The sequence below is a fragment of the Notechis scutatus genome, chromosome 4 (assembly GCF_049901735.1).
Source record: "Notechis scutatus isolate UNSWTSFEM ecotype Mainland chromosome 4, rNotScu1.2, whole genome shotgun sequence".
In the NCBI taxonomy this organism is placed as follows: Eukaryota; Metazoa; Chordata; class Lepidosauria; order Squamata; family Elapidae; genus Notechis; species Notechis scutatus.
Genome location: NC_142012.1, coordinates 30831187 through 30845464, shown reverse-complemented (window position 1 = coordinate 30845464; position 14278 = coordinate 30831187). Strand labels below are relative to the sequence as shown.

The 14278-nt window shown below is 37.9% G+C and overlaps 1 protein-coding gene across 1 annotated transcript in view; it reads right to left on the bottom strand.

Annotated features, from left to right (window-relative positions):
- INPP4B (inositol polyphosphate-4-phosphatase type II B) overlaps positions 1–14278 on the bottom strand; it is a 197363-nt gene that overhangs the window by 998 nt on the left and 182087 nt on the right. The gene's annotated exons all lie outside the window — the stretch shown is intronic.

Below are 14278 nucleotides of genomic sequence, written 5' to 3'. Positions count from 1 at the left end.
TGCATAGACATCAATCACATAACAAGATTACTGGCACCATGACATTTTTCCCATTAGAAAAATATCCAAAGGCATTGCTTTATAATTAAATTGTGTTGAAGTTTAACAATGATGACCTTGAAACAACAAGCTGTTTCATTTCATGAGCCTTATTTTAGTATTATTTTTATTTACTTATTTTTATTTACAAATTGAACTATAGAAATTGAAACTGCTTTAAGCAAATCCTCATTATCTGGTTTTGTTGCCTTCCCACCTTAATGAGATTTCATAAGCATTATGTGGCTATAAAGCATTTTATTAACCAGTTCATGGTATCTGAACAACTATACTGTTGAATTTATTTTTCTTTTGATGTAATGTCTTCTGAGAAGTTTCCCTTTGTAATTATAACTGGAATAAACACAGATTTAAAACAAAATATCACTTTTTAAAGTTGTATATTGGAGTAGGTTTAGAGTTGGGAAATAAAAGGATGATGAAGGAGGAGCAACACACATGCCAACACAAAGTTCTGAATGGATTTGAGCACACAGTGTACAACTAGACACATCCACAATTTCATCTATATGCTTTTCCCTTAATTTTCCCTTTAAGATATATTTGTATTTTCTACAGTAGAGTGGTGTATTTCTCAGATAAGCTTGCAACCTCTCCAAAATAATCCCCATCAAACTATTCATTTCTAAAACCCCTGAGGCATGCCACTGCCTACGTCTGTCAGAGGAGAAAAAGAACACATCAGAAAAACAAATCCAGTTCAGGGAATTTAAAATCTGTGAAGTGGAACTAAATTTCATTGTACATTTTCAGGTTATTTTTTATTTATTTGAACAAGTTTAGTGTCTTTTTTAAAGCCTGGTTTTCAATACCAATCAAAGCTGTTTAAATGAATTACATGTCTCTGAGCAGACTTTTTGCACAGCCTGGGAAGAATGAATGTAAACCAGGGGTGGGATTCAATTTTTTTTTTACTACTGGTTCTGTGGACGTGGCTTGGTGGGCGTGGCAGGGGAAGGATGCTGTAAAATCTCCAGTCAGGTTTTCCAAACTACTCAATATTTCCGCTACCAGTTCTCCAGAACTGGTCAGAACCTGCTGAATACCACCTCTGATGTAAACCTCTGTTTTTCACCACAACCAAATAATCAGCTAAGTGTTGTGGAGGCATCCCTATTTCCAGTATAGTTGGGCTCCCCCCCATTTCCCCTTTAAAGCTCAGATTCTCAACAGTGCAAGGAAGAACCCTCTCTCCACTGAATGTACCAGTATTGTCTATTCTGTACTGTATTATCTATACTTTGGATCAATCCAATTCATTTCACAGCAGCCTGCAGTGAAATCACAATAAGGAGCCAGCATGTTTCTGTGTAAACAGTCTTTTGCATAGAAAAAGAAAAATCTGATCGTTTGATTAGAGCAGGAATATTGCAGAATGGCACAATTACAATGAATAATCTGTTTCTTCTGTTTCTTCATAGGAATGGAGGAGGAGGGGGTGCTATTTATCTTTTTTGAATCAATGTAATTTGTTGGGGGAAAATGTGAGGAAACTATGATCGAAACCTGAATAAAAATAATATCACAAGATTGGAAAAGTGATTCTTTCGTTGCCTTTGCCAGTGATACATGATAACTTCCATAGGAAATTGAGTACAAAAAAATCAATCAGCCAAACCCAAACGACGTGATTAAATCTGCTTTTGGAAAAACAAAGGCCCAAAAAAGAGAACACATTTGTTTCTGCAACTAGCATTTTAATATTGGCTAGGTAAATACATTTGTACACTAAATTTGAAAGGCAGTTCAGCCAATCTAGTCAAGAAAGTGAGAGATTTGTCTTAACTGTCATCACTTTATGGTAGCTTCTCAAACAGTTTAGGTTGTCCTTGACTTATACCACAATTGGGAGATTCACATTTGCAGAACTTCACAATTATATTCTGGGATTTCTTGCTGGACCCCAACAGCTATTCTTGTTTGTAAAAAACCAATTAAACCTAACAGCCGATAAAAATACTAGTGAAAGAATGAGACAGAAGTAAGTAAATAAATTAACTAGAAAATTATGCACTGGAAATTATGTACTAGAAAAAAAATGTGGATAGCAATTGCTTAATAGAAATCCTGTCCCCAGGCAAAAGAGTTGTAATCCTGAAATGGAATATTCAAAGGGAATTAAGTTTGACTCCATGAGACATCCTGTCTCAAAAGCCATTTATATATAAAGACAACATTTAACAATCTTATTCCTCACTGAACAATTATCAACGTCTGAACAATTATATTAGCAATTCTAATCTGACTTCTGAAGTATCTTATAATTAAAAGAATTAATATATCAATAAAGACACAAGGACAGTTTTTCCCCAAATGCCATCACTCTGCTAAACAATTCCCTCAACACTGTCCAACTATTTACAAAGTTTGCATTACTATTACTATTAATCTTCTCATCACTCCTTATCATGCATCCCCTCCCACTTATGACTGTATGACTATAACTTTGTTGCTTGTATCCTTACGATTTATATTCACTGTTTCCTAGTATGATTTGATAGCTGATTGTACCCTATGACTATTATTAAGTGTTGTACCTGATGATTCTTGACGAATGTATCTTTTCTTTTATGTACACTGAAAGCATTTGCACCAAGACAAATTCCTTGTGTGTCCAATCACACTTGGCCAATAAAGAATTCTATTCTATTCTATTCTATTCTATTCTATTCTATTCTATTCTATTCTATTCTATTCTATTCTATTCTATTCTATTCTATTCTATTCGAAACTGCATGCTAATGTAAGCATTTTGGAGAGCTTCAAGAAAGCTTATGAATTGCACAAAAAATCATGCATTATTGATATTCCTTTACCAGGGAAAGATACAGGAATGCTTTGTTCTTGCTATATTGGAGAGTTGCACAGACTGATTTCTGCCAGTCCGGACTTGAATTATGTTTGTGGTTCTGCATTTAATTACTTTGTCATCATCGATCTTATTGTCCTATTCCTCTTATCTGGTTGTATTTTAATAAACTGACATTTTGTTATACTACTTTTTATTCTGGCATAAGCTGATTTATGAGGAGATGAATCTTGAAGGACAGGCTACAAAACTCTAATAAACACATCTGGTATAAAAAGGTTCATCTGTTCACCTCTGAATATTGAACAAAACAAAAAGGGAGAGGATGGAATTCCAGTTAGTAGAAAATGTGGTTGCACACAGTCTTACAAATCAAAAATATTACCATCATGTGAACTAACTGCTGAAGTAGCTGCCTTGTTTGCAAGTTTCTTTCTGAGTGCAATTTAAACTAGTGTTTATTAAAGTTACATTGACCTTGGGGCTTGGGTGTTTTTGAGACTGTTGGTTTTGTGTAAAATCCACCACTAATGGAAGCAAGGAGAGAGTGCCTACTGGAAACCCTCTCATGTTATTTAATGAGAGAAGACTTGAAAGCCAACATTTTCCATAGAGATACCCCTCCTACAGCCTTCCTTAAAGGCAAGAGAGGCCCTTGTTCTTTTTTTTTTTTTAAACAAGTTTTATTAATTTTCAAAACACACAAATCATCATTATCCATTACATGTTTAAACCTTTTTCCATTATAAATTTAACAAGTCAGATAAATTATAATTCTGTTTTAAACCATTTCCATATAAACATACAAAAACCTCTTATTCAATTTCTCTTTACTTCTCTTTACTCTTATTCAATTTCATTATTATTATTTCATCTATTTCTTTCTGACTTAGTTACCATTATTCTCATTCTATATTTCTGCAAGGTTTTATTAATTCTCCCCCAAAAAAACATATACACACAACACACAAAACATAAAAAAATCTTTTGGAAAGTAACTTGGACCCAGGTATCTCTCTCTTCATGGACTTCAATTATATTCATGCTCATCTTACATATCATTACTTATTTTATTTACCATTCTAAGTCTTCTATATTAACTTCTCCACATATTTCACTCTTCTTAATTCTATCTTAATTAATCATCTTAATTTGAGTCATTATATTTGTATCTTTTGTCCATTCTTTATTGTCCCTTTGTCTCGTTCCTTATAAAAAAAAAGAAGTTTCTCCTGAAATCACTAATCAGAGTATGATGCCTTTCTATCTCCCCCTAAATTAATCAAATTAACCTTTAAAATAACGCCCAATACCCAATCCGATTTGGCTTGGTACATTCTATCTAAATAGTACATCCAGAATAATTAAATACATAGTTAAACAATAGATCTAAATATTAAAAACAAATACTATAATAGAAATTTTATAATAACATCAATACCATAATCTTATTAAACTCTTTAATTAAAACTCAATATTCTAAACCTCCCCTCATATTATTAAATTTTAAAACCAATCATTATTAAACATTTCAACATTTTAATCTCTTATCAACTCTTAAACCATTTAAGTTTTCTATTTCTAGTACAATACTACAATATCATCTTATGTACCTTGCAAAATCTTTTTGAAGAAATTATACTTTATCCTTTATCCCTAAAAAGATTCCTTTTTTCCATTTAATTTCAAAACTTTGTAGCTTTTCTCCACCTTTTCCCTTTCTTTCTTCTCCCAACAAACCTTTCTACCCCCCCTTCTTCTAGCCTCTGCCTTACTGGCTTCCCTTCTCTGTCGTGTTCCTTTTCCCTTTTGTTTACTATCATTATATTGATTTTGCACCTTATTTTTCCCTTTCTTAAGTGTTTTTTAAAATCTTAAGTCCTTTATTTCTCTTCTTTTCCCTCTTCCTTCTTTCTTGGTTGAGCTCTGAAATTTATTAAAAATGGCTTCCTCTCCTTCTTCTTCTTCTGCTGTCTTCATCTGTTGTAATGTTTGTTGATAGTTAATAGCGCCATTTCTAAAAAAAAGGAAGGCTTCTTTCAAACCAGCTTTACCATTTTTTTTTTGCTTGTTCATAATCTTTTCTCAGTTTCTCAATAGAAAGAGCCATTATAAATCTTTTCTTTTCTTTTCCCCTTCTTTCTTCTTACAACAACCAGAATATTCCAAAGAAAAAATAAAACAGTCCCAAAGTTATCAATCAGTCCAAACCAAGGCAGAGTTCTCACTTTCTCCTCCTGGGGTAGTATCAATCAGGGAGAAAGAAAGTCCAAATCTGTTTCTTAAAATCTTATTGCAATATATTTTAGTCTTCAAATCCTTAAGGCATCTCCTCCAACAAAGTCTTAGCATACAAATATTTTTTTTTAGTCCTCTCTCTTCCCACTCATCGCTTAAAGCCAGTTTTCACCTAAAAAAATAGGTTTCTTAATATCCACTTATTTATTCCGTAGGAAAAGAGGGTAAGCTTTCCTTTCAGCACCACCAAACTGCCGCTTTTTTCCTCTTCTAGAAGGTATCATTCAGAAAGTCATACTTTTCAGGAATTTTGTTAAATATGTCTTAGAGTCCTAGGAACCAAGAAAAACTTTCTCCTTTCAAAAACTTTCTCCACTTCCTCCTGCGCATTCTTACCCGGCTGCCAGCTTCTTTGTGGCGGCCATTACGGACCGCCGCTGCACCGTCCTGGGAAAAGGGGGTTCTGCCGGCCGGGAGGGGTCTGCAACACCCCCAAACCCCTCTCCGGATCCCCCTACCTTCAGCTGCCCCTGCAGGGCAGCCTAGCTCCGCACCTGTCCGGATCGAGCCCCAAAAGCAGCTAGCGCAGGCAGGATCACGCAGCTTCGCGAATCCCTGCCGCTGCGAAACCGACAAACCGGAAGTCCCCGAGAGGCCCTTGTACTTACGGTATTTCAGAGGCTTGTTAAAAATTTTCCTGAAGGGCTTTGGAAATCATATTGTTACGAGAACATGATGTCATAAATGGATATCAGTGGATGATATGGTGTTTATTATTTATTATTACTTATACGGGTAATCCTCGACTAAGACCACAACTGAGCCCAAAATTTCTGTTCTTAAGTGAGACATTTGTTAAGTGAGTTTTACCCCATTTTACGACCTTTCTTGCCATAGTTGTTAAGTGAATTATTGCAGTTGATAAGTCAAAGGTTGCAAAAGATGATCACATGATATTGTGACACAGCAATGGTCATAAATATGAACTAGTTTGCCAAGCATCTGAATTTTGACCACATGATCATGGGATGCTACAAAGGTTGCAACTTGAAAAATGGTCATAAATCACTTTTTTCCAGTCCTGATGTAAGTTTGAATGTTGACTAAATGAATGGTTGAAAGTCAAGGACTACCTGAACCACTGTATTGAATTCTTGATTTTTGCTCTGTATACAGTTGAATTGTAAACTGCTTTACAGACTCATAAATTAACACATGAACAAACATGCAAGAAAATTCAGCTTTTGTTAGAAGGAATAGGATTTCAGAGCAGCTTCTTAGAATAAACATAACATTACTATAGGCATAACATTACTATAGGTATATTTTACTGTAGATGTAAAATCAGTTGAAACCAACAATACATAGTTTGGAATGCTTAGGCACAATTTACAAAAGATGTTAAATTTTATAATAATTTTTGAAAGAAGTTTGAAAGATATTTAAACTGAATAGATAAGATAGATAAAATTCATCCTTCTTTGCTATTCTTCATATTCACTATTTGGTGAATAATAAAACATGAACTTTGTTATCATCTCAAAGCAGAAGGCCCTAATAATTAGCTTGAGAAGATTCCATTTTCAAAAATCACAGGATCTCTGTACTTCGCATTGCTGCTACCATATCAGCAACTCATCCAGATATTGAAAATAAGGTATTGTATACAATTTTTGAAGTATAATAAAAACAAAATGTGGATTTGTTATCTACAATATTTCTATAGTGGCCATTCCCTAGCTGGTCCATTTGTTTGTTTGCACCTCTAATGAGAACTGCAGCCACAGTCACATGCTCTTAAATTTGTTACAGTGCAAAGAAAAATGCCACGAGTACTGAAGTAATTAGGTCCTTGGTGTAAAATTAGCTATCACATTGCAGGCAGAAAAAAAGAACGAAAATAAGGGTTGAAAAATACTGCTTCTCATAATCTAATGATCCCGGGTGCAAACCCTTTATTACGAATGACAGAAACATGTATGCTTGGAGGAAGCAAACATTATAATTAGAAGTGTGAATAGCTTTCTAACACAGAATTACCTGAAACTGAGCAGTTCCTGTAAAGGAGTACAGCATCTCCTAAGTGCTAAGGTATAATGCTTATGTAGGTATCTTTGTTGTGTTTGAGAAGCTTTTAACAGCAGTCACAACATCTAATACCTCCTTCAATTTTGCATCACTGAGCAAGGTTTAGAGGCTGTGCTGGCTCTTGAAGGTTTGTTTCTAAATGAGGAGACCTAATGTTGGAAGAAATGTCCATCTGGTTTCAATTTCAAGTGGGGAGAAAGACACTGGAAACATGGAGGTTGATTGGAAAGATGGTTTTAATTATGAAGCTGAACCACCAAACGTGTGATTCTGAGTACCATGGAGAGTGAGTGTTATTTATACCCTCTTCTTGGGCTTTGACCTTGAGCTTCCTGTTCCTGTGGCAAGGGCATGTATCCTATTGGTTGCAGACTCCCATGTGAAGTCATGTTTGTCTGAATCAAGTTTGGTTGAACCTTGCTGGGTAATGTAATGAAGGGGCTTGATTGTGCCATGTGGTGAGCTAGATAATCCTATTATGTCCTAGATGGTCATGTCTTAATCCCATCACCCTGGAGACGAGGTCTTTTGTTTTGTAGATAGGCTGGCCTAGTCTTAATGTGAACCAAATATCTGCTGGAGCAGGGAGCTTCTCTTTGTCCTTAAAAACCTGTTTTTCCATTTCTCATCTAAGGAAATACAATATTCTGCCTTCTTAATATGTCCCAAAATATTTCATTCTTCTAGGAGGGGTAGGTGCTAACTTTTTTCAATACTAAGAAGCTGCTCTGAAATTCCATTCCTTCTGACAAAAGTACGTGGTAAAAAATCCAATTTCCTCACACTTTATGGTCTGACTGCCGAGAACTGGCTTCTGAGAGTGAGCAAGTCACGGCCTATAGCTCTGGGCATTTTGATCTGAGTTGGACTGAGTTAGAAAAAAGACTCAGTGCTGCCTTGTAGAAATAGGTCAACCCTGATCTTCTATTGTGGAAACAAAAACTAAGGCCAGCTGAGAAAGATCCCCAAGGACAGGCATGGCTTGTTGTGGCCTTCACTGGTAACTATTTGCAAGGCAAGCAAGATTTGGGATAAAAAAAAAACCAAGGGCCGTCTTAATAATATACTTTAGTTTTTGTTAACTATTTCCTATTTGACAAATTAATATCAGAATTATGATAAAATTACATTAAGCAACTGATTTTTTTCAGATTTTTTTCCAAATTGATTAAATAAAAATACTCCTTTTTATCTTCAGCTTTGTTTAAACTCTGGTTATAAATATTGGTTATTGTGTTTCCTGATTTGAACACCAGAGAACACTGGTTTACAGATGCTGGAAGAACTGTATTAGAGCCCCAGAACTTCAATATATCAATAGAATTACATCTAAACCTAATAGGGAATAGTAAGTTATTTTCAATAACAGCAATAACCAAAAAGCATACAAGCATATTAAACTACATAGATCAAAGCAATTGCTGAAATTCACAATGTAAGACTCCATACAATGTTATTGTGTGCAGACTTCAGTGTGTACTCTTCTTTTTCTCTTCCTGCTTGTGTGTAGCCTTGGATGCATCTACTGTACATTTAAGCTCTAGATCACATTTGGGGTGGCCTGGAGAATTTTGTGGAATTTTAGTGTGTGTGTTATTTGTCTAATAAATATTAAACTATTGGATTTTAATTTAAATTGTATATTAATTATCTCCCTCCTATTAGATCGGAATGTGGAAAGGACTAGATAGAGGGTGTCAAACTTACGTCATTATGGCAGTGTCACGTGATGTATCAGGACTTTATACCCCTCCGCTAAACTGGGTGTGGGCATGGCCAGTGTGTGACGCATCCGGCCTGTGGGCCAGGAATTTGACAGCCCTGGAATAGAGATATGCTAGTCTTCCCTTCTCTCTAGCTTGATCAGATTCTTTGGTCTGAATGTCTGTTTCAATGTAGAAGCAGTGTAAGCAGGCTTCTTGTAGAGTTGGTAAGATTTAATCTTCTCTCTCTCTCTCCCTCCCTCCCTCTCCCTCCCTCTCTCTCTCTCTCTCTCTCTCCCCGTTCCCCTCAAAATATGGAGTATACTCTCCTAAACAAGGGAATGGATAAGGCTTCAAGTAGCTTAAAAATAACTGTTGGATTTCACCCACTTTGTCTTACTGCAGATCACAAGAAAATTATATTGTCCAGAATCAACATATTTCTACATAAATAAAATAAAATCAGCTTGAAGCAAAGATACTCTGCTTCTTTTTACTCAGAGGTGGTATTCAACCGGTTCGCACCAGTTCGGGCGAATGGGTAGTGGTGATTTGGTCCATTTGGACATGGATCACTGAACTGGTGGCGACCCCTGGCTGGCCACATCCCTGACCACGTCGCCTGGTCGCTCATTTGCCCCAGTTGCTCTCCCAGCTTTCCCTACCACGTGGCGGCTGCGACACAACTTGGGTGTATGTCTTGTGGCTGCTGCAAATGCGCACTGCATGTGCAGCCACTACACATGCAGTGCATATGTGCAGCAGCCCTGGGACATCCACCCGCCTGCCCGCCCTCCCGGAGCACACTTCCTTCCTTGTCCCAGAGGACACACTTCTTCCGGCCTAGCCCGGCCTGGCCCTGCCTGGCCAGCCAGCAGGTGGGTGGGTGGATGTCCTGGGACTTCTCATGCCCCTTGTTGTGAGATGCCTGCAGCTGCTGCATGCTTTTTTTGGTGTGGCTGTAGTCCAGCAGCCGCACAGAAAAAAGCATGCCCTGTTCTATGTGCCAGCCCAGCAAGTCCAAGCAGCTGGCAGATAGAACAGGGCGGTGCCAGACCCTTGGAGAAGTGGAGTGAAGCTGGAGATCAGTAATTTTCGCTGCAAGGAGCCTGCGACTGCCGCGTGTTCTCCAGCCCCACCAAAAAAAGCACAACATGCACTGGCCCATTGGAGGAGCGGAGAGGCAGCTACAGGGTTCTCACAACGAAAAAGGGACAGCTGGAGGTGATTCTTTTTCGGTCTCCAGCTGCCCCCTTTTCAGCGCAAGAAGCCTCCCCCAACTGGCCAGCTGCTCTCCTCCTTCTCTGCCGGTTTCTTCTGTATGGCCAAGGAGGAGGAGGACAGCAGCCACCCAGTTGGGGGAGGCTTCTTACACTGCAAAAGAAGTGACTGGAGACCGAAAAAGAGTCACCTCCAGCCACCCCTTTTCACGGGAGGAAGACACTGCGCCGCTGAGGAAAAGAGGAGATGCTGAAGTCCTGGCTATCACCCGGGAGGGGACTGTGGAAGGACACATCACACGCCCCTGTCTCCCCTGCTACTTTTGTTCTTGTTCTCGGCTTCTTCCGTTGGGGCACTCTTAAAGTCGATCTTTAAGAGCTGGAAGACGTTTTGCCAACTCATTGCTGGGAGAGGTGTAGCCCCTGAATACACAAGAAGTCTTGGGCAAAGTTCTCTGACTTTTAAAACACATCCGCATGGTGTCTGCCTCCCTTCACACTCCTTGTGCATGACGGGAGCACCTAACCAGAGTGAGAGAGAGTGAAGTTGGCTGCTATGGGGTGAGCGCCTTGGCTTCTCCTCTTACTCCTCACAGTCACCCTGAGCTGGTGCGGTTCTTTACTTGGGCAGCCAGACGCCTGAAGCAGCGCCCGCAGCAGCAACAGGCAGCACCGCAGCAATGAGGCACAGTAAGATTTGGCAGTGCAAATTTATCTCCAAGAGGCTTCCGGCAAAAAACAAAACAAAAACCACCCCAAAACAAAACCCATTTGGCAGGCAGACTCGGCAGGCAGTCGCAATCTTTAGTTGGGCTTTTTTTTTCCAGCCCAAGAGTGGAGGAGGGGGGGAAGATACGTAGGAAATCACCCTGTCTCTGCAGTATTGGTCATGTGACTGAGTGGGCGTGGCCAACTCGATGTCACTCACAGCAAGGTGCCACACCACAGTGGTGGGATTCAAATCTTTTTACTTCTGGTTCTGTGGGCGTGGCTTGGTGGGCGTGGCTGGGGAAGGATACTGTAAAATTTCCAGTCAGAGGTGATATTTGCTGGTTCTCCGAACTACTCAAAATTTCCGCTATCGGTTCTTCAGAACTGGTCAGAACCTGCTGAATACCACCTCTGCTGCACCACCTTGCTGATTTTGCCACACCCACCCAGTCACATGACCACCAAGCCATGCCCACCAATAAGCCACGCCCACAGAACCGGCAGTAAAAATAATTGAATCCCACCATTGTTTTTACTGCTTAACCAGTCCAGATATGTCACGTGATGCTGCCATGATGACGTGAGTTTGATACCCCTGCCCTAAGGGATATAAAAATGAAACTGGTATCTGATTTAACTTTTAATTATTTCACCATTACACAAGTTTTTTTTTTTTAAATACCAGTCAATATCAAAGACAAGTTATAATAAAACATTTAGACATAACTTGATTGTACTAAAATAGAACACCTAGCCAAAGTAAGGTTTGGGAAGAATTGATGAGTCTAATACCCATATTTTTATTCTGCTTTAAATTATATCACTATATTAATTTACTGTAGTTTATATCAGTGAGGGAACTAGAAGGACATGAACTGAGCCACATATTAAATATTGATAGATGAGTGCAACTTTTACATTTGATTTGTCAGCTACATATTCACCAGAGGCGTGTGCTCAGTGAATGTGAAGGAATTGGAGTAATGGTGTTGAACATTTCAAATATTTCATCAAGCTTTGTTAACTCTGTAGACTAGTGTTCAGGGAATGAAGATTAAAGCTTCTAACTAAAGGAGAACTATAAAATAGCTAACTCAACTGATGTTGGGAAAGTAAAACCGTCACGCTACTTTCCAATCTAGTGCCTTCCAGATGTAGCAAACCACTGCAATATATCTGCAGGGCAGGATACCAGAAAGGTTGATCTAATGTGTTAGCCATCTTTGAAGGCTCAGTAAAATTGTATTAAAACATGCTGGAGAGGCTAAATGCTACTGAACCAAACTTTCCATACTCACAAGAGTTTGTAGTTCAGTAGTTGGGGCTCCCATTCTGCATAGAAGAATCAGGAATCCAACTCTCTTTGTGGATTTCAACTCTCAGAATTCTCATAAATGGCAGCTGAAAAGTTTTGGGATTTGAAATCCATATAATTGGCCTATGTACAGCTACTCTACAATACAATGATCTAACGTTGACATCTGGAGTCCTGTTGTACCTGGGGGCTGGCAGGACTGGTACCAAGTTAGACCTAATAAACTAGTATCCTTAGGCATTTTATCCCCAAATGGAACACAATCTTTGTTCCAAATAAACAACAGGTTAATTCATCATATCAGATAGTATAACCCTATTTATTTCTTGCTCAGCTGTTCCATTTTTTTGTTTAGATTCCAGTTCCCTCAGAGTGAGAATTTCTTCATTTGTACTTTATACAGTGCCTGGAACGTTTCCATTGTTATGTTTATATTTTATATGTTATGTATATATTTATGAAGTTCCTTGAAATTATAAGCAAGCCAATAGACAAATGGACTGTGGCCCTGTATTTCACAAGAAACTTTCAACTGGTTGCATAGAAGTTCCCTTATGCATGCTAAGTGATATGTTAGATCAAGCCAAGGTAGCTGGCATAAATTGATTGTACCACAAGATGAAAATCATCAATTAACAGGTTAAGGGGGAGAAATGAAACTTTGAAAAAAGAATATATTAAGTCATTTGGTCACATATTAGATGGCTTCTCTCTGCTCCATATTGATCCATGATGTACTCATTACGTCTAGCAGTTTAGGACAATTTAGGATAATTTTGCTTGAACATGTTATTACGTTTGAAAAGCTTCCCTTTTAATGCTTTAGTAATTGGCCTTGTAGTCCTGAAGCCCAGGTTTATGACAATGACAAACTGCACTTCCATGAGCCACTGTTGCCCATACAATACATATTCTAAAATGTATACATGGTGATAAGGAGGAGACTTAAATGTGAAATGGATGCTTTTTTCTCAGGAGCAACTAGTATATATACTGTGAGACATCTTGCAGGATTTGAAAATGTAATTATGAAAGAACATTTTTCCTGGCTGCCCAGAACTAGAATAGATTGGGCATTGGGATCTGTTTTCAAAAATATTTATAAATTTCACCTTATTCAGCACAATATGTAAAATTAGGAATCACTGCTAGGATTCATTATTGACTGTCAAATGATGTTTACCATTTAAAATGATTTATAATCGCAACTTCTGCACTTCTTCCTATAGTAAAGCAATTTCCTGACTCATTTTTTTTTACACTGGCTACTGAGGAAGAACATTACAATAATTACGTGTTTAATGTGAACATTTTAAAGTAATGTGCTGTGTATGAAAAAATTCTTTTGCACTGCTTCCTGTGAACACGTAAGCCTTAAAAGAGCCCAGGAATAATAATTATTGTAATTAAAATAAATAAATCAACAGATAAAACTGCTAGAGCAAGACTAAAGTTCACTCTGATGTAGCACCGTTTATTGCCTTATAAGCACCCGACTACAGAGCAAATTCTGGTGCTCTGATGTTTCATCAAGGTTTTATCAGTAGCACAAATACCTGTATATAACAGAGATCCATTTGCTCTATGCCCCAGGCATGCAAGCAATTGTAATCAAATAATAAGCGGGTCTTTCTGCAAAATTAATTTTCCCATCGTTTTTGTATGTAGAGAAGCTCCAAATATGAACTCCTAAGTTACCAGGAATAGCAACACAATAGCAGATCTCATAACAATCCAACAACTAAAGAAGATTGATGCAGCAGAGCATGAATTACAAGCATATCTACTTAGCTGGAAGAGGACCCTGACCTCATGATTCATCAGAGTTTCAGGTCATCTTTTTTTAGTTAGCTTCCCAAGCACTTCATCATGATGCTTTGAGTCATATAGCTACCTGGGGAAAGCTGGAGTTGTGTCTTGATCTGAAATGCCTTTGCAAATGAACATTTTATTCAAAAGGTCTGATTTGGTCTGATTAGAACATTGAAGCCTCTTCTCCCACTTGTCTTCTGTTCTAGTTTGACACACCCGATCACATCCGACCTGATTTTCTCTACATAATACTGGAAATACTGAATTAATGATTAACTTTATAAAAATCTAAATTGAAATATATTATCCTTAATTACTTTAA